The sequence below is a fragment of the Cetorhinus maximus genome, chromosome 8 (genome assembly GCF_964194155.1).
Source record: "Cetorhinus maximus chromosome 8, sCetMax3.hap1.1, whole genome shotgun sequence".
Taxonomy (NCBI): domain Eukaryota; kingdom Metazoa; phylum Chordata; class Chondrichthyes; order Lamniformes; family Cetorhinidae; genus Cetorhinus; species Cetorhinus maximus.
The window spans coordinates 141,781,226-141,801,701 of NC_135886.1; the positions used below are offsets into that span (position 1 = coordinate 141,781,226).

General features: G+C 43.3%; 1 pseudogene; it reads right to left on the bottom strand.

Annotated features, from left to right (window-relative positions):
• Window positions 1–16,345: 16,345 nt before the first annotated feature.
• LOC144683221 (peptidyl-prolyl cis-trans isomerase FKBP1B pseudogene) lies at window positions 16,346–16,704 on the bottom strand (annotated as a pseudogene).
• Between the last annotated feature and the right edge of the window lie 3,772 nt (window positions 16,705–20,476).

The following is a 20,476-nucleotide window of genomic DNA, read 5'->3' on the forward strand; positions in this document are numbered from 1 at the left end:
ACATGTGAACATAGAATAGCAACAACTTGCAATTTTATGTGCCTTAGAGGTAGTACAATGTCCAGGGGTACTTCACAGGAGTGTAATCAGCCAGAATTTGATGCCAAGGCATATAAGACGACATTAGGACAGGCAACCAAGAACTAATGTTTTAAGGAGAGACTTAAAGGAGGCAAGAGAAGTAGAGAGGATTTGAGAGGAAATTCCAGACCTTAATGCTGTTTATTTTATGTGCCCTGGAGCTATGCAGAGATGACACTAGTTTCTATGTGTATAACAGGTTTTATATGTGCTTTTACTTTTTACTTTTCTCTGAGTTATCATACTCGACTTAACTAATCAAGCAGAGTAAGCATCAATAGTAAATAGACACACATAATCAAACAAAGAAAAATTGAACAATTAAACACGACACTTCTGACCTAGGTGGTCAGGTAGGATGGGGGGAAGTCCGGAATGCTCAAGAGGCCAGAATTGGAGGAGCACAGCAATCTCAGAGAGTAGCACATCTGCAGAGATAGGGAGGGTGGTGAAGCCATGCGGATAACTGAAAAAGAACAAATTAACATTGGAGAAAGAACATATCAACATCAGTATGTTTTTGTAGAAGATGCTGAGAAGATTTAATGGAATATTACCAAGGAGACATCAACAATGTGGAGGGCTGAGAAGGTGAAGGGGAAATTTAATAGAGGTATTTAAAATTATGAAGGATTTTGATAGAGTAGATAGGGGGAAGCTTTCCACTGGCAGAAGGGTGGGTGAATAATGGACACAGATTTAAGGTAATTGGCAAAAGAATCAGATGGAAGATAAAGGCAAATTCTTTTTAAGCAACACGTTATTATGATCTGGAATGAGCTTCCTGAAAGTTTGGTGAAAGCAGATTCAACAGTAATTCTTAAAACAAACATACTTGAAGAGGAAATTTTGCAGGGGTATGGGGAAAGAGCAGGGGAGTGGGACTAACCGAGTAGCTCCTTCTGTGCTGATTCTATCGTAATGAACAGGAAAAGAACAGTTGGCCTTCAATGCTCTTCCATCCCAGCATAGTGTGACTTACACAGGCTACCAGCCCCTTCCCATTCTCCACTCCAGGTATGGTGAGAGAAAGGAAGTTCTGGGGTAAGTGCACTGGACGGATAGTTCATTCCAGATGGTTTGTATGGATGTCCCCAATCTATATGGCATAAATGAGCATATACTGTATAGTTTGCAAGCATAGGGATCATTATGTGTCCTGGATCCTGTTGTGCTTCAAATCCCAGACCCCAGTCAGATTGAATTCTGTTTGTGCACATTAATAAATACTTGTAGAGTTCCACTCCAAAGTTATGAACATTCTTTCTTCAGAGCATGACCGCACACACACACACACACACACACCCTGTACATGTAAATGAATTCTGCTGGGTGTGGTGGTGCAACTCTTTTAATTCATTCTTGAGATGTGTGGTCATCACTGGCAATGTCAGAATTTATTGCCCATCCCTAATTGCCCTTGTGAAGGTGATGGTGAGTCGCTTCCTTGAACCGCTGAAGACTGCTTAGGAAGTCCCACAGCACATTTTTTTGCAGTGCATTTTTCAATAGCAACTGAGTGCTACTTGCTAGATCATTCCGGAGGGCATTAAGAGCCAGCCACATTGTTATAGGTCTAGAGTCACATGTGGGAAGATGACCTTCCCTAAAGGACTTTACCAAACCAGATGGGTTTTTGCAACAATCCAGTACTTTCACAGGGCTGGGTTTTATGCTACCCTGCCTGCAGGCAGGGACACCCAAAATCCAGAGAGTGGCTTTTTGCCCCCTACCCGCCCGCCCTGACCTGTCTGAAATTTTACGGAGGGCAGCGAAAGCGTTGGGCAGCCTGCCCACTCTTGGGCCCACTGAGGCCCTTAAGTGCCCTCCCCACCCCACCCACCCCACACCCCCACCCGCCCCAACCCCCCCAAACCACCCCCCCGCCCCCTCCCACCCCCCACCCCACCCCCCACCAACCCACCAGTATTTTACCCGCAATGGGGGAGGCCCACACCATGTGAAGCCCGGCAGTTTGAACAGCGTGGGCAATGCCATGGGAAGAGACTGGGTAGAATGGGGCCTGTCGTCTCTGGAGTTTAGAGGAGTCAGCGGTGATTTCATTGATGTGTAAAATATTCTCAAAAGGCTTTACAGGGCGGGTGACGAGAGGGTGTTTTCCCTGGCTGGAGAGTCTGCAACCTCTGGTCGTAGTCACAGGATAAAGAGTTGGGCATTTAGAACTGAGATGAGGAGAATTTTCTTCACTTGGAGGACTGTGAATCTTTGAAATTCTCTATCCCAGAGGCCTGCGTCTACTCATAATTTATTATATTCGAGACTGAGGTCGATAGGTTATTGGACACTATGGAAATCAAGGGATATGGGGATTAAGTGAGAAAGTGGATTTAAAGTGAAAGATAAGCTGTGATCTTGTACAATGGTGGAGCAGGTTGGAGGGGCTGTTTTACCTACTCCTGATCCTCTTCCTTATGTTCTTAAAACAGATGGGATGGTCATATCTATTTGTGGAAGATTGCTGTGTGGAAATCTTAATTAATGTGTTTACTAAATTATAATATTGGCTACATTTCAAAAGATCGACTGTAAGGTGCTTTGGGATGCTCTGAAGTTGTGAAAGGTGCTGCTTAAATGCAAGCCTTTCTTTCAGGGCTCCTAATCAGGGGCTATACTGTGGGTCATGCAATTTTGTCCCTGATCTGAAGAAAATATAAACGTAAAATAGCCAGATCTCATTTTTGGGGAAGTAGGTTTTTAACTCCCCTCACCACTCAGCTACCCAAAGTTCAAATCAGGGCTGTGGCTATTTTGGTGATTTCCTACAATACAACAGTGACTACACTTCAAACATATTTAATTTGCTGTAAAGCACTTTGAAACATCCTGAGGTCATGAAAGGCACTATAGAAATGCAAGTCTTTCCTTTTTTCATTCATTGTAAATATACCGTTATATATTCTGTGACACTTTCCAAACAATTCATCTGCTGAGAAAGGCCCCTTTTCTCTCTCCTGCTCTCAGGGTACCAAAGTACAAGCTTTTTTTTTTGTATCTACAATTTTTGTTTTTTAAAAGAGTGCAGTGGAAGCATTTTTAGTTCAATTCCCACTCCAGGCAAAGCAGCTGTCTGGACTGGCAGAGCACTTAACACGTAATTCTATCCATCTTTTCACTCCACTGAGCAGTTCCTCTCTGCCCTGAAGTTCAGATATAAATCAGGATATGCAAATGGAGCAATAGATCTTCATTAGGAGTGGCATGTGTCTTCAAAGTCTGCCCCAGGTGAGGTAGCAACAGGGAGAGGAAGGAGGGAGGTCACTCACAGCTCCTATAATTCACACACTTGTTGACAGGCCAAAACAGGAGCTCAACAACGTCCACTTAATTACCCGTGTAATGAGCAAAGCTTCAATGGGAATATTCCCACAGCTACTGCTCTCCCCTTTTTAGTGCACCCTTCTGTCAGGCAGACTCCGGTGCAACACTTGAAAGTAGGGACTGATGGGGCAGGAGGAAACCCTTTGTTGCACCGCAGCTGAGTTCGCAATGCTTACCTTCAAAAGAGATGTGGAAAATTTTCTTTTATGAAATGAGATTTTAGCCCCTTTAAGTCTTGCTGGTTTCCCCGAACAGTAACCTCTAGCCAATGTTTAAAGCAAGAACAACTGTAGTGTCTTTCATAACTTCAGTTGTCAAAAAATGTGAGTCAACACCACCTTCTCAAGGGCAATTAGGGACAGGCAATAATTACCGGCCTCCCTCATCCCATGAATAAATTTTAAAAACCTGTTTCCTCACTCCCATTCCTCACCCTGTTTCCTCACTCCCATTCCTCACCCTATTTCCTCACTCCCATTCCTCACCCTATTTCCTCACTCCTACTGACTTAGAACAATTGGACTAGAGAATGCTATAATGGCTAATCTTGGGAGAAGGGAGAGATCATGGAAATTTAGAGCAAAAATCCAGAAGGGAGCACACTAAATGTGATGTTAATTTTCAATAACATCAGAATGTATTTAATGTTCAATGGTCCATGAAAACATGAGAGAAAAATAATCAGATCACAATAGACATACTCTATTGAGAATGCACAACAGGAATGATTCAGAACTGATCCCAATATCTAGTTTGGTAGAGCACTCCATCAGCTTAGTTACAGACTAAACATGTTGAAATCTGCTGTCCAAATTGATCTTGACATGCCTGTAAATGTGCAGAAGGACTCAAACTGGAAACAATTTGGAATCGGTCCAGTTTGAGCCTTACTCAGATTTGAGGCTATTGCTGGTCTATTTTGTTCATCACATTCCTTCTGTTGGCTCACAGATTAATGGTTCCTTTTAGTACCTATAAGGAGGCATTGCACCTGGCATGGATGTGGTCCACCTCAGTTATGCAGGTCAATTTGCTGAGGTATTATAAACAACCCAATCCATTTAATACATCCGGACAGATTCACCTATCAGCCATATTGCTATGAGACTGCTTTCACATGGAGGGCAAACCCACAGCTGCTGCCTGACCTTATTTCTATTTTTTCATGGGGATGTGGCCAGCATTTGTTGCCCATCCCCAATTGCCCTTGAACTGAGTAGATTGCTAGACAATTTCAGAGAGCAGTTAAGAGTCAACCACATTGCTGTGGTCTAGAGTCACATGTAGGCCAGACCGGATAATTTTAGGCAGATTTCCTTCCCTAAAGGACATTAGCGAACCACATGGGTTTTTATAACAATTAGTGATAGTTTCATAGACTAGCTTTATATTCCAGATTTTTAAAAAATATATTGCCTTGTTGAGATTTGAACCTATGTCTCCAGAGCATTAGCTGGGTTTCCGGTTTACTAATCCAGCAACACTACCACTACGCCATTGTCTCCCCTAATTAATTGTCCAAATATAGATTTAGATAATGTTAGAGTAAAGGGAGTAGAGTAAAGGTAAAGGAGGAGGAGGAATTTCTTAAATGTGCTCAGGAGAACTTCCTTGAACAGTATGTTTCAACCCAATTAGAAAGGAAACATTGTTGTATCTGGTGCTGGGTTATGAGGTGGGCCAAGTGGACAAAGTGTCTGCGGGGAATATTTGGATAAGAGTGATCACTGTATCATAAGGTTTAGATTAGTAATGGAGAAGAGAAAGGAACAATCTAACATAGATCTTTTAAATCAGATGAGAGCTAATTTCAATGCAATGGAAAGGGATCTAGCCAGGATAAAATGGAAACTAGAGACTGACAGGAAAAACTGTCCAGAACAATGGGTGATATTTAAGGAAGAGATGCTTCAAGTACAGGCTGGGTACATTCTAACAAAGGTGAAAGGAAAGGGAGCCAAAAACACAGCCCCTTGGATGGTGACGGAGATAGAGATTATTATGAAACGAAAAGGAGGGTGTATGATGCATGTCAGGTGAATTCTTCAAATGAGAACCAGGTCAAACATAATAGGTTGAGAGGGGAGGTGAAGAGACAGATAAGACTGGCAAAGAGAGAGCATGAGAAAAGAATGGCAGCCGACATAAAAGGGAACCCAAATATCTTCTACCAGCATGTAAATATTAAGCAATAAGAGGTGGAGTGAGACATATTAGGGACAATGAGGGTGATATATTCATAGAGGCGCAAGGCAAGGCTGGAATACATAATGATTTCTTTATAGCAGTGTTTACTAAGGAAGAGGAATCTGACAAAATATCATAAAAGCGGAGATAGTGGAGGCAATGGATAGCGTGAAAATTGAGAGGGAGGAGGTCCTCCCTCTCTCTCTCCCCCTCTCTCTCTCCCTCCCTCTCACACACTCCATCCCTCCCTCCCATCCTCCCTTTCTCTCTCCCCCTCTCCCTCCCACATCCTCCCTCCCTCCCTCTCTATCTCCCCCTCCTTCCCTCTCCCTCTCTCTCCATCCCTCTCTCTCACACATCCCTTCCTCCCTCTCTCTCTCTCTCTTGCTCTCTACCTTAGATAAGGTAGGGAAGGAAAAGTTCTTCCCATTAGCAGATGGTACAAGGGCTCGGGGGCACAGGTTTAAGATTTTGGGCAAGAGATGCAGGGGGGATGTGAGGAAGAACATTTTTATTCAGCAAATGGTAATGAACTGGAACTCGCAGTCCATGAGAGCAGTGGAAGTAGAAAAATTCAATGATTGCAAATGGAAATTGGATGGGTAGTTTAAGGAAATAAACTCGCAGGGCTACTGGGATTGAGCAGGGGAATGGGCCTGATTGGATTGCTCCACAGGGAGCTGGCTTGGGCTCACTCAGCCAAATGGCCTCCTTCTATGCCATAAATGACTCTTTAATTCTTTGACACCATCCTCCTCCAACCCCTCTCCACTGTCGTTCAGCTGGGTGGGAATGTTCTCACATGGTTCCACTCTTATCAATCTAGTTGTAACCAGACAATCTCTTACAATTTTTCTTCCTGTTCCTGCACCATTACTTTCGGTGTCCCTCAAGGATCAACCCTTGCACTCCCCATTTCTCACCTACATGCTGCTCCTTGGCAACATCATCCGAAGGCAAGGCACTAGTTTTCATTTGTATGCTAACGACATCCAGCCTCAATCTCACCACCACCTCCCTCGACTCATCCACTGTCTAATCTAACAGACCATCATCCGACGCACTGGATAAGAAGAAATTTCCTCCAATTAAATATTGGGAAGACTGAAACTATTGTTTTCCATGCCCACTCCAAACTCCATTTCTTAATTACACACTCCATCCCTCACCCTGGCAACATTTTGAGATTAAGCAAGTCTGTTCGCAACCTTGACATCAGGTGTGATCCTGAGATGAGCTTCTGACCTCGTATTCGTGCCAAGACTGCAACTTCTATCTCCATAACACTGCCTGACTTCATCCCTGTCTCAGCTCATCTAATGCTAAAACCTTCATGGGGACTTGACTATTCCAACGCACTCCTGGCTGATGTCCCACAATCTACCCTCTGTAAACTTGAGGTCATCCAAAACTCTGCTGCCTGTGATCTAACTCACACTAAATCCTGTTCCCCTTTCACCCCTGTGCTCGCTGATCTACATTGGCCCCCAATCAAGCATTGTCTTGATTTTAAAATTCTCATCCTTGTTTTCAAATCCCTCCACGGCCTCACCCCTCCCTATCTCTGTAATCTCCTCCAATCCCAGAAGCCTCCGAGATATCTGCACTCCTCTAATTCTGGCCTCATGTGCATTCCCAATTGCTCCACCATTGTCATAGTCATTGTCATAGAGGTCCTCAGCACAGAAAAAGGCCCTTTGGCTCATCGAGTCTGCACTAGTCGAACAAGTACCTAACTATTCTAATCTCATTTTCCAGCACTAGGCCCATAGCCTTGTATGACATGGCATCACAAGTGCACATCCAAATACTTCTTAAATGTTATGAGGGTTTCTGCTTCTACCACCCTTTCAGGCAGTAAGTTCCAGATTCCCACCATCCTCTGGGTGAAAAAATTCTTCCTCACATCCCCTCTAAACCTCCTGCCCCTCACCTTAAATCTATGCCCCCTGGTTATTGATCCCCCCACCAAAGGGAAAAGTTCCTTCCTGTCTACCCTATCTATATCTATGCCCCTCATAATTTTATACACCTCAATCATGTCCCCCTCAATCTCCTCTGCTCCAGGGAAAATAACCCCAGTCTATCCAATCTCTCCTCATAACTAAAACTCTCCAGCCAACATCCTGGTAAATCTCCTCTGCACTCCCTCTAGTGCAATCACATCCTTCCTACAATGCGGATTCCAGAACTGCACGCAATACTCTAGCTGTGGCATAACCAGTGTTTTATAAAGTTCCAGCATAACCTTCTTGTTCTTATATCCTATGCCTCGGCTAATAAAGGCAAGTATCCCATATGCCTTCTTAACCACCTTATCTACCTGTCCCGTTACCTTAAGGGACCGGTGGATATGCACACCAAGGTCCCTCTGATCCTCGGTACTTCCCAGGGTCCTACTATTCATCGTGTATTCCCATGCCATGTTCGTCCTGCCCAAGTGCATCACCTCACACTTATCCAGAAATTAATTCCATTTGCCACTGATCAGCCCATCTGACCAGCCCGTCTATATCCTCCTGTGATCTAATGCTATCCTCTTCACTATTTACCACCCCACCAATTTTCGTTTCATCCGCGAACTTACTGATCAACTCTCCTATATTCAAGTTAAATCATTTCTATATACCATAAACAGCAAGGGACCCAACACTGATCCCTGTGGAACCCCACTGGACACAGGCATCCAGTCACAAAAACATTCCTCGACCATCACCCTCTGCTTCCTGCCACTCAGCTAATTCTGGATCCAATTTGCCAAATTGCCTTGGATCCCATGGGCTCTTACCTTCGTTATCAGTCTCCCATGCGGGACCTTATCAAAAGTCTTGCTGAAGTCCAAGTAGACTACGTCAAATGCATTGCCCTCATCTACACACCTGGTCACCTCTTCGAAAAGTTCAATCAAATTGGCCAGACATGGCATCCCCTAAACAAAACCATGCTGACTGTCCCTGATTAATCCCTGCCTCTCCAAGTATAGATTAATTCTGTCCCTCACAGTTGCTTCCAATAGTTTCCCCGCCACTGAGGTTAGACTGACTGGCCTGTAGTTCCCTGGTTTACCCCTTCCTCCCTTCTTGAATAATGGTGTCACATTAGCTGTCTTCCAGTCCTCTGGCACCTCTCCTGTGGCCAGAGAGGTATTGAAAATTATTGCCAGTGCCCCTGCTATCTCCTCCCTTGTCTCACTCAACAGCCTGAGATACATTTCATCCGGGCCTGGAGATTTATCTACTTTTAAGCCTGCCAGACCACTTAGAACCTCCTCCCTTTCTATGCTAATTTCTTTAATTATATCACAGTCCTTCTGCCTGATTTTCATACCCACGTTGTCCCTCTGACTTGTGAACACCGACACAAAGTATTCATTTAGAACCCTACTTACATCTTCCGGTTCCACACACAAACTACCACTATGGTCCTTAATGGGCCCTACTCTTTCCCTAGTTATCCTCTTACCCTTAATGTATTTGTAAAATAACTTTGGATTTTCCTTTATTTTACCTGCCAATGTTTGTCATGCCCCCTTTTTTCTCTCCTAATTTCCTTTTTAAGTTACCCCTACACATTCTATACTCCTCTAGGGCTTCCGCTGTTTTGAGCCCTCGGTATCTGCCATAAGCCTTCCTTTTTCTCTTTATCCAATCCTGTATATCCCTCGACATCTAGGGTTCCCTGGATTTGTTAGTCCCACTCTTTGTCTTTACTGGAATATGTTGGCCCTGTGCTCTCCCTATTTCCTTCTTGAATGAGTCCCACTGCTCTGATGCAGATTTACCTAAAAGTTGCTGCTCCTAGTCCATTCTGGCCAAATCATATCTGATCTTATTAAAATCGGCCTTCCCCCAATTTAGAACTCTGATTTTTGGCCCATCCTTGTCCTTTTCCATAACAACCTTGAATCGAATGGATTTATGATCACTATCTGCAAAATGCTCCCCCATTGATACCTCTACCACTTGCCCAGCTTCATTCCCTAAAATTAAGTCCAGGATCTCTCTTATAGGACCTTCTACGTACTGCCTTAAAAAGCTCTCCTGGGTGCATTTTAAGAATTCCGTTCCTTCTAAACCTATCACACTATGAAAAACCCAGATAATGTTGGGGAAGTTGAAATCCCCCACTATTACTACCTTATTATTTTTACACTACTGGTGGCCATACTTTCAGTTACCTAGGCCCCAAGCTCTGGAATACTCTTCCTAAACTTCTCTGCCTCTCTATGTCACTTTCCTCCTTTAGGACACTTCTTAAAACCTACCTCTTTGACGAAGCTTTTAGTCATTTTTAAAATTCATTCATGGGATGTGAGCTTCGCTGGCTGGGCCAGCATTTATTGCCCAACCCTAGCTGCCCTTGAGAAGGTGGTAGTGAGCTGCCTTCTTGAACCACTGCAGTCCATGTGGTGTAGGTACACCCACAGGTGTAGCTGTTAGGGAGGGAGTTCCAGGATTTTGACCCAGCGACAGTGAAGGAACGGCGATATATTTCTAAGTCAGGATGGTGAGTGATTTGGAGGGGAACTTCCAGGTGGTGGTGTTCCCATCTATCTGCTGCCCTTCATCCTTCTAGATGGCAGTGGTTGTGGGTTTGAAAGATGCTATCTAAGGAGCCTTGGTGAGATTCTGAATCTTGTAGATGGTACACACTGCTATTAATGTGCATCGGTGGTGAAGGGAGTGAATGTTTGTGGATTTTTAAAAATTATTTGTTCATGGCATCAGTAATGCTGGGGACCTCTGGAGGAGGCCGAGATGGATCATCCACCCGGCACTTCTGGCTGAAGAATGTTGTGAATGCTTCAGTCTTATCTTTTGCAACTGACCTAACAGCTCCTTATGTTGCTTGGGGGGTGTCATAATTTGTTTTATAATGCTCCTGTGAAACACCTTGGGACCCTTCATTCTGTTAAAGGGGCTATATTTATAGCCCCTGTATATATTTTAAATATAAAATATTGTTGCTTAGAGCAGCATTGGCTGGAAGTTACTTTTGGGTTTGGCAGCAAGATGCAAGACTAAAGGCATCGTTTTCCAATGTGAGCTCTCAACAGCAGCCTTACCTCTCAGCAGCATTATTTAAATTTTGAGTCTGTCATTAATACCTGCTCAGGTTCAGTAGCGTCCGTTGCTATCATAAGCGGCAGAGCATCTGACTGCTGTTGAAATTGACTCACGCTGCCATGTATCTGCTTGCATTGTAACCCAGGAGTGTAACAATAGTTCCCCCTAGTGATCTGTACTGGAGTTTCACATCTTTCTCCAGTTTACTTCAAGCAAACATTTGTTGAGGTGACTCTTGGTATGAGTCGTTAAAACACCTTGCTTCACAGTGAGTGAATATGCAGAACAGTTATGATCAAACTTAATTTGTTCCATCAGTGCAACATATCACTATATACCAGTAAAAAAACAATGAACATGCTACTCTCCTCCTCATCGGCGGACCATTTGGTTTTACCAAAGTGACTCCTGACCACTCCCCTGCATTCCCACTTTCCCGTAGCCAGAGCCACTTAAAGTGGCTCGTAACATTCTGCTTCCAAAGCCTGACACGCACCCCCAGCTCTCTGTTTCAGCTCTTGCTGTTCACAACCAGAAAGAGGTCCAAAAAACATCCAACACAACGGGCAGAAGGCACTTATCGACTGCTGAGACAAATTGATGATTTTCCTGTTGTTCATAGCCCTTGGAAAATCAGCAACTATGAGCATCTTGGTCATTGTTTGCCTGGGTTTCTTTTCATGTGAACCTTGTTGGAATACACCTCACTTAAAAAAAGACAAAAAAAACTAAATCAAATAACTGGGGACCATTTTAACCTTGTGCAATAGTGGAATCAGGTAATCAACCGCCCTTTATACTGATTTTTGCTGATTTTTAATTTATTGAAGTTAATGAAAGTAAAAACCAGGAGGATAAGTAACGGGTAGCTGACCTGATAACACCCTACCTGATGATACACTATCGTACCAAGTCAAGGTTATTCTCACCCCCAAACTCTTTCTCCAATCCTTTCTGCGAAAAACATGGTCAAAGCTTGACAAGCTCACATTGGAAGTTCCCAATTTCCAAGCAGAACTTCCAGAAGCGGAGAATGTCCATGAGTAGTGTAAAGTCAGAAAATGGTCCCATCAAGGACATGTGGCATAGCCTTGGACAAGGTTCACTGCATGGAATTCAAAACCAGAGTGTTCTCCTTTTAAACACCTAAGAGGTTCAGAGAAGAATGTTCCAGTATTTTTTTCCACCAAATTGGCTTGAGATTGGTTTCTTCAACTTCTCTGAGAGATCGCAAGCTTTCACATTGAAGGGAGAGTGTATCTATTGTGATGCACAATTATTTAAACTATCCAGTGGGTCACAGGGGAATATTTCATAAATTCATTAAACATTCATCCACTTTTATCACCACTGGTAATTTCTAAGTCTCACATGTCTTAAGAACTTAAAAAACAGAAGATGTTTCAAGTATGCAGCAGTTGGATTAATGTTGTAAAGAGGAAAAGCCAGCTTAGTGATTGGGTTTGACTCATTATCAGTTTTATTTCAATGATGCTGATTCATCATTAGCCCTCCTAACACTAACTTAAACATAAAGGATTAGTTTTTCTAAACTGAGAGTTGAGCCAATTGGTATTCTGAATGTGTGCACTGGTGCAATCCTGGCCTCTTAGCCGGGATTTTCTGGTCCCGCCAGCAGCAGGAATCAGTGCAGGTGGGACCAGAAAATTTGGAGAGCAGCCAAAAGTCCGTTAACTTTGGACTGGAATTTCCAGTCCTGCTGGTGTCGGGGCCAGAAAATACCACCCCTTGTCCAGTCCCCGCTTCAGTGTTGCTGAGAAAAGAAACATGTCGAAGCTTTTTGTCTTGCACTCATCAGGACACTTGGCAAGAATACCAATATAAGGGGCAAAAAACAATTTATACAGTATGTGGAGAGAATGCTGATTGGTTGGCAAGTGGGGTTGCCATGGAGAATGCATCAGTGAGGGTGACTGACAGTTAACTGCCAAGCATTGTTTGAAATTTAAACCAGGCAGCTTGACCCTGATTGGTCAAGGCGTTGCCCTGAGGAATGAGTCAGCGAATGGCTACCACTTATTTTGTTTAGCTGAAACTGACGTAATGTGTGTACATGTTCTTCCTGTCTGCAAGGAACAGGGCCCTGCAAATTAATCTGTGTAGCTTCCAGTACACGCAAATGCGTCCCACTGCGAGCCCAACTGACAATCGTAAATTAGTTGTCAGCGTAATTTTTAGCACACTGAGGATTATTTAGCAAATCTTGTCCAATCGTAGAATCACATCTAATGTTGGACACTGTGTTCTGAGTCTTGTAAGCACAGGCTGGTTGGGTCCCTGAGTCGATGGTGCAGTGGTATTGTCACTAGACTAGTAATCCAGAGATCCAGGGTAATGATCTGGGTTCGAATCCCACCATGGCAGATAGCGGAATTTGAATTTGATAAAAAAATCTGGAATTAAAACATTGTTGATTGTTGTTAAAAACCCATCTGGTTCACTAATGTCCTTTAGGGAAGGAAATCTGCTGTCCTTACCTGGCCTGGTTCTGGCCTAACCTATATGTGACTCCAGACCTACAGCAGTGTGGTTGACTTTTAAATGCCCTCTGAATTAGGGCAGTTAGGGATGGGCAATAAATGCCAGCCTAGCCAACAATGCCCACATTGAATGAATAATAGCAAAAATAAAGCACCTAGCCCATTGTGAACTGTGGCTGGGACATGCTGTTTGATATGATCTGCCATTGTTTGGGATGTATGACCTACATACCCGGCATCACACTGGCACTAAAATTTATATACCACATTACTCATTTGTGTGATAGGCAGAATGCCTTTTTGGCTTGACGGCAGCATCCTGCTAGTGATGAATACCACTCGTGTTGCTACCGCATAGTGGCAGCGTGAAACAGCTAGCTTCACCTGTTGCTCAAATTTTTGAGATACCTTGCCCTTCCAGGGTAATCTGAGGTAGACTGGACAATCCCCTCCCTAAACCGCTCCATCTCTTTCTCCTACTCCAGGGTGCTCCTTCAAATGGACCTCTTTGACCAAGCTTTTGGTCATTTGTCCTAATATCTCCTACGGCAGAGTGTCAAAGTTTTTACATGATCTACCCTGTGATGGGGCTTGGGACTTTTTGAGCCCACAACCTTCTGACTCAGAGGTGAGAGCACTATCCACTGAGCCATGACTGAGATGGCATGAGATAGCTGAGTGGCTCACTAGGACACTTCAAAGGACACTTAAGATTCTGCCACATTCGCGTGATTAGAGTCACCTATGGACCCAGGCTGGAGATGGACAGCAAGTTTCCTCCCTTAAAGGGTATTACTGAACCATATGGGTTTTTATGATGATATTATGGCTACATCAAAGGTGCTATATAAATTCAAGTTGTTGTTGCCTTGATCAGATATTAGTGATTTTCTACGTTTCCATGTCCAAAAACAATGGGGACAAAAATCCTTAATCTCGTCCTGCCACAGTTACTGCTGACCACGGGCTCTTGCCTCTGTTGGACTATATACTGTCAAGGTGAGGTCTGCTTGCTTGGGAGTGATGAGTGATCAGCTCGTGCAACTGAGAGTCTAAAATCCAGTTTGAAATCAGCCCAGGCTACATGAATGGAGATTTCACTGTACAAGATTTGTGTGTTTTTCACCTATAGACCTGAGCCTGAACACACCTCTAGTCCTCCCTTGTGCCCCTCCATTGACCTTTCTTTCAGTTCTCTGCTCTCAGTCAAACCGCTCTGAAGCTGTTGGATTGTCATAAAAACCCAACTGGTTTACTTGTGTCCCTTTAGGGAAGGAAACCTGTTGTCCTTACCTAGTTTGGACTCATAGGTGACAGCAGTCCCACAACCATGTGACTCAATCTTAACTGCCTTCTGCAGTATCCCAGTGAGTTACATCATGCTGTCAGCTGTGGCTCAGTGGTAACACTATCATCTCTGAGTCAGGAGATTGTATGTTGAAGTCCCACTCCAGACACTTGAGCACAACATCCAGGCTGACTCTTTCAGTGAAGTATTTAGGGTGTGCTGCATTGTCAGAGATGCTGTCTTTCAGCTAAGATGTTAAACTGAGGTCCTTAATAGCCCCTCAGGTGGATGTAAAAGAACTCAAAATGCTATTTTGAAGAAAATCAGAGGAGTTTCCCTAACCAGTGTTCATCCCTCTACCAACATCACTAAAACAGATTATCTGGGTATTGCCATATTGCTGCTTGTGGGAGCTTGCTGTGCACAAATTAGTTGCCATGTTTCCTACATTATGACAGTGACTAACTGCACATCAAAAAGTACGCTGGAGAAGCTGGGGTTGTTCTGCTTGGAGCAGAGAAGGCTAAGAGGAGGTTTGATGTAAGTGTGACATCCAGCAGGATCTGGATTTGGGAGTCCCACCCTTTTTCTTTGTTCAAACATAATTGTTCTGAACTCTTTCTATCTCTTCCTTAAATGCTTCCCACTGCTCTAACACTGATTTACCATCAAGCAGCTGTTTCCAGTCTGCTTTTGTTAAATCACACCTCAGCTTAGTAAAATTGGTCTTCCTTTTAAAATTTAAATTTTAAATTTAAAACTTTTACTCTTGGTCCATCTTTCTCCTTTTCTGTAACTACTCTAAATCCAACTGAATTATAATCACTGCCACTAAAATACTCTTCCACTGATACTCCTTCCACCTGCCCAGATTCATTCCCTGAAACTAATCCCAAAACTGACTTTCTCTTATTGGCTTTGCTACATACTGGCTAAAAGTTCTCCTGGATGCATTTTAAAAATTCTGCTCCCTCTCCACCTTTTCAACTGATTTTACCCCAGCTATTGTCAGAGTAATTGAAACCCCCACTGTTACAGCCCAATTGTTTCTGTACTTCTCAACAATTTGTCTACACATTTCTCTTCTATCTCCCTCTGACTATTTGGGGGCCTATAGCACGTGCAATTGTCCCTATTTTGTTCTTCAGTTCAATCCATATGGCCTCAGTTGATGACCCTTCAAGAACATCATCTCTTTTCACAGCTGTAATTGTTTCTTTTACTAATTTTATGACCAACCCCCTTTTTATCCCCATCTCCACCCTGTTTGAAAAAGTTGCAGGTAGAAATGTTGAGCAGCCATTCTTGCCCCTCTTTAAGACATGTTTCTGTAATAGCGATAATATCATATTTCCAAATGTCTGAATATGTTCTCAACTCATCTGCCTTATTCGCCAGACTCCTTGCATTGAAGAATGTCCCATTAATCACTGAGTGACTTCTTTGTTGTCCATTTCCTAACCCCTGTTTCATCTGCCTTAGTCACATGCTCAATACTTCCCCAACTTCCATTTCCAGCTTTGCATGTGGCTCTGTGATCAGTCATTCATTCTAGAACTCATTGCTTTTACAATAAATGTTAAGTAGTATGTCATAAATGATCAGCTTTCCTTTGTACTTCACAGGCACCTTGATGTTAATATTTGATCATGTGCAGCTTAAAATTATCAGAAAGCAAAGCACGATTTAAAAAAAAATTTAAATATAAAGTTCAGGTCATCACACTTTAAGTTGCAGCTCAAACAAAACATGAGGTTCAGCAGGTTGCAGATGGATAAGGTAAATGTAGTGCGATTATAGCCAAACCCTGCATGCTTAATGCTCAATCTTCTAGCTCGTCCATGTTTACGTGCCAAAATCAGGAGACAAACCAAATAATGTTTTCACTCGAGGCTCAAGAGCTCTGCGTCAAAAATCAATGTGGCGTTAGGTGGAATGATGCCAGGTGATCAGCAGCTCCATAAGCATAGTCAGAGAGGCAGGTCAGGTTTGCTCTCTGCCCAACACTCATCAACACTGATCCTTCTTCTGAGCCCTTGATGACCTGATTTTGACCGATTTTAAATTTAAATAGCTGAGCTCAGTCCTGGGAAGACTCAAACTTTGTTCCAACATTCTGACCTTCTGAATATATACTCAGGTTTCCACCCCCATACCAAGCTGGTATAAACCCTTCCCAGTGAACCTGCCCGCCAAGATTATTAGCCCCAGCCCCATTAAGGTTCAGGTCCCACCTCCCCATCAACTGGTCTCAATGTCCCAGGAATGTAAAGCCCTCCCTCCAGCACTATCTCTCCAGCCACACATTCAGCTGCACCGCCCTCCTATTTCTATATTCACTAGCACGTGGTACCAGGTGTAATCTGGAGAGATAAAAACAAAAAGCTAAAAGCTACTGCGGATGCTGGAAATCCAAAACAAAACAAAAACAGAATTACCTGGAAAAACTCAGCAAGTCTGGCAGCATCGGCGGAGAAGAAATCAGTCAACGTTTCGAGCCTCCATGGCCCTTCGGCAGAACTGCCGAAGGGCCATGGAGGCTCGAAACGTTGACTGATTTCTTCTCCGCCGATGCTGCCAGACTTGCTGAGTTTTTCCAGGTAATTCTGTTTTTGTTTTGTTTTGTAATCTGGAGAGTACTAACTTTGTGGTCCTGCTTGCTAATTTCTTTCTTAGCTACTTAAAAGCTACCTGTAAGGCCTCATCCCTCTTTCTGCCTATGTCATTGGTACCGATACGGACCACAACCACAGGCTGTTCACCATCATTCCTCAAACTTCTCTGCAGTTGCTCAGTGACATTCTTGACCCCAACACGAGAGAGAAACAGTGTTAATCTTTCAGATCCACCACACTTTGCTCTTGTGGAGTCAGTGAATTGCCTCAGGACATCTGATTAGAGCCTGCAGCTCACTGACTACATGATGATGACTCCGAGGCCTCTGGTGCTTCAAGTTCCAGATCTGAAAACAGGTCTAAACAAATTTCCAAAACTTATTCACTTTCCTCTTTTATTATGATGGAAGATGAACTGCATGGAGTTTGATCTTTTACCTCTACCAGTTCCTATGTTTAATCTAAATACCCCTTCACCATTGATAGAATAGGAACATCAGAACAGAAGGAGGCCACTCAGCCCCCTGAACTTGCTCCATCAATTAGTTTATGGCTAACCTGTCTCTCAATAGCATTTATGCTGCTTGATGTGTGTGTTACTGTTGCATATTCTCCTGGTTTGTAAATTGTTTATTGACACATTCAATAATTATATGTTCTAATTCAAACCACAAACCAATAGCATTGTGCCCTCAATTCATTTCTTTTAAGATTTCCATGCAGGTACTAATCAGTTCAACCAATAAACACACTGGCGAAGATACAAAGAAGATATCAAAAAGAAAAGGTTCTAACTATCAGGAAAGACTGAACAAGCTGTCTCTGTCTCAATGGGCCGAATGGCCGACTTCTGCTCCTATGTCTTATGGTCTTATGGCCTTCTCTAGAAAAGAGAAGCTGAGCGGTGACCTGATAGATGTCTTTGAAATTATGAAGCTGTTTGTTCAGATAGATGTAGGGAAAATCTTTCCACTGTGAGGCAGAACAAAACTAGTGGCCATATGATAAGAACAAGTTCAGGGGAAACTTCTTCACCCAGAGAGTGGTGAGAATGTGGAACTTGCTACCAGTAGAAGTGAGTGATTCAGGCAAATAGCATTATTGTATTTAAGGGGAAGCTAGTAAAGATATGAGGGAGAAAGGAAGAGAAGGATGTGTTGATGGGGTAAGATGAATAAAGGTGGGAGAAAGTTTGTGTTGAGCATAAAGACTGGCATGGATCTGACAGGTCAAATGGCCTGTCTTTGTGCTGTGCAATGCATGCAATTCTGTGCAAAACACTGCAATGGTGGACCTGTGACCACCTGTGCAACACACAGTTTCCTGTTACTGTCCTGTCAATTTCCACATCAAGATCAGCCATGTCATAAGAACTGGACAGGTTTTTTTTTTAACCTTTTCAAGCCAGCTCCTTTTGCTGCCATTCAATCAATTTTCCACCTCTCTTAGATTTCGCACAGAAGAGTTTTTGTTATTTTTGTTTTAATAAAGCTCCTGGGAAATTTACTTTGGCTCTGGTTCCTGCTTCCCCCTTGGGACATTAGCCATAATTTTAACCTGCAGCATGTTTACCACTGTCCTTTTGAGGTAGCGAATGAGATAGGGATTGTCAAAGTACAAACGGATGTTTGTATATGGCCCTTGTCTTCTTGTTTCCCACACAAATATATTCTGTGTTTAAAATTTATAAAGCTGGACAGCATCCTTCTCACGCTGTACAATGTAAAATATTGCACCATGGATTGCTATGTATGGCTACCAACAAATAGGCTCTTGTTGTCTAACTTTCTTGCCTGCGAGGTTAATGAGTGTGAGTTCAGAAGGTTAATTCCAACAGATAGCATTTTCTTTTCACCAAACAGATGTTGGTGCGGGTTTAATGTGGTTATCAGACCCTCTGCCCTCCAAGCTGTGCTATCTGCGGCTCTCTGCTTTGTTCTCAGTGCATTCCAGCATCGCACTATGGAAATGCACTGGGGCAGAACATACCAAAGGATAACATTTAGCAATCACATCCACCACGGAGCAGGTTACCATTAAAGGGACCCCTTGTGAGGCGGCAGTACGAAGTTCTGAGGAATATGCGAGATGTGATCTTACAGAGGTACATAAGGGTATAAAAAGGGTTATCCCACAAACTTACTTTAAATTCAAGTGTGTGTGGGGGTGGGGGGGTGTTGGCAGGTGCCAGGGGTGGGTGGGGAAGGTAGGACTAGGGGGCAAACGAGTGAAAGGGCATTTTAAGACTGAGATCGGGCAGGTTTCTTCACACAAACAGGTTGAATAAATGCCCAGATAAAGCAGTGGAGGCAAACATCCTGGATTGATTCAAGGGGCAACTGGGTGCTTCAAATAGCAAACATTAGGATGTCTCTCACCGGGTGAATTAAGGCAGGCCAAACGATTTCCCTCTTGGTGAATGTTTTGTGATGTGTTGGAATGGTCTAAAGCTGAAGAGTGGAACCTCTTTTGCGTTAAGTTTACAAAGCGTTTTGCAAGTACCCTCAAATAAATGAATAAATAACCGTTGCTGCTGGTTTTATGAGGGTGGAAAGGCTGACTTGGGTTTGAGGGTCTTATATTTCAAGCTGTATTTTTGTTTCCTCAGTCAGGTGAAAAATTGAGCAAAAGCGTCATTGGGAGAGATTCTAACTTTTTTTTCCCTGAAGCTTGCAATAATTCTCCAGAACTCCTTATTCAAACTCATATTTACATTTATCTGCTGTATACTTCTTAGCATTTTTTTATGTATTTGGATTATTATTATTACTGGATTATTAAGGAATCTAACGGAATGACGTAAACCTTCGCATATCTTTGGGGAAAGAATAAAACTAACTGGATGGGTCTTTCAAAGAGTCAGCACAGGCACAATGGGCTGAATGGCCTCCTTCTGTGCTCTATGGTTCTTTGATTCTATAATTCAAATTTGCACAGATTGCCATATTAAAGATACGAATAGTTTGTCTGTATATAACACCTTCCATAACCTCAGCACACATCAGCCAGTGAAATACTTCTGTGGTGTTGCTGCAATCATAATGCAGGAAGCACTGTAGTCAACTTGTGCACAGCAAGCTCCCACAAACAGCCAGACCAGATCATCTACTTTAACACAGGCTTTAACTTGTTAATTGATATTGCTTGAGAAATAAATATGGGACAGGACTCCAGAGGGGGAAGGATGCCTCTATGGATCACTGCCCCCGCCCCCTTACCCCACCCCCACCATGCTCCAACCTCTGTTCTTGGTGATGCTGTCCCCGACCCATCCCAGAACACACTGCCTGGTTGGCCTGCGCACAGCCTGATATCAATGCCAGCTTGTCGCCAGCAGGATTCCCTCACACCGTGTTCATCACACTGACCATGTGGGAATGAGGCACCGCCTCCAGAATG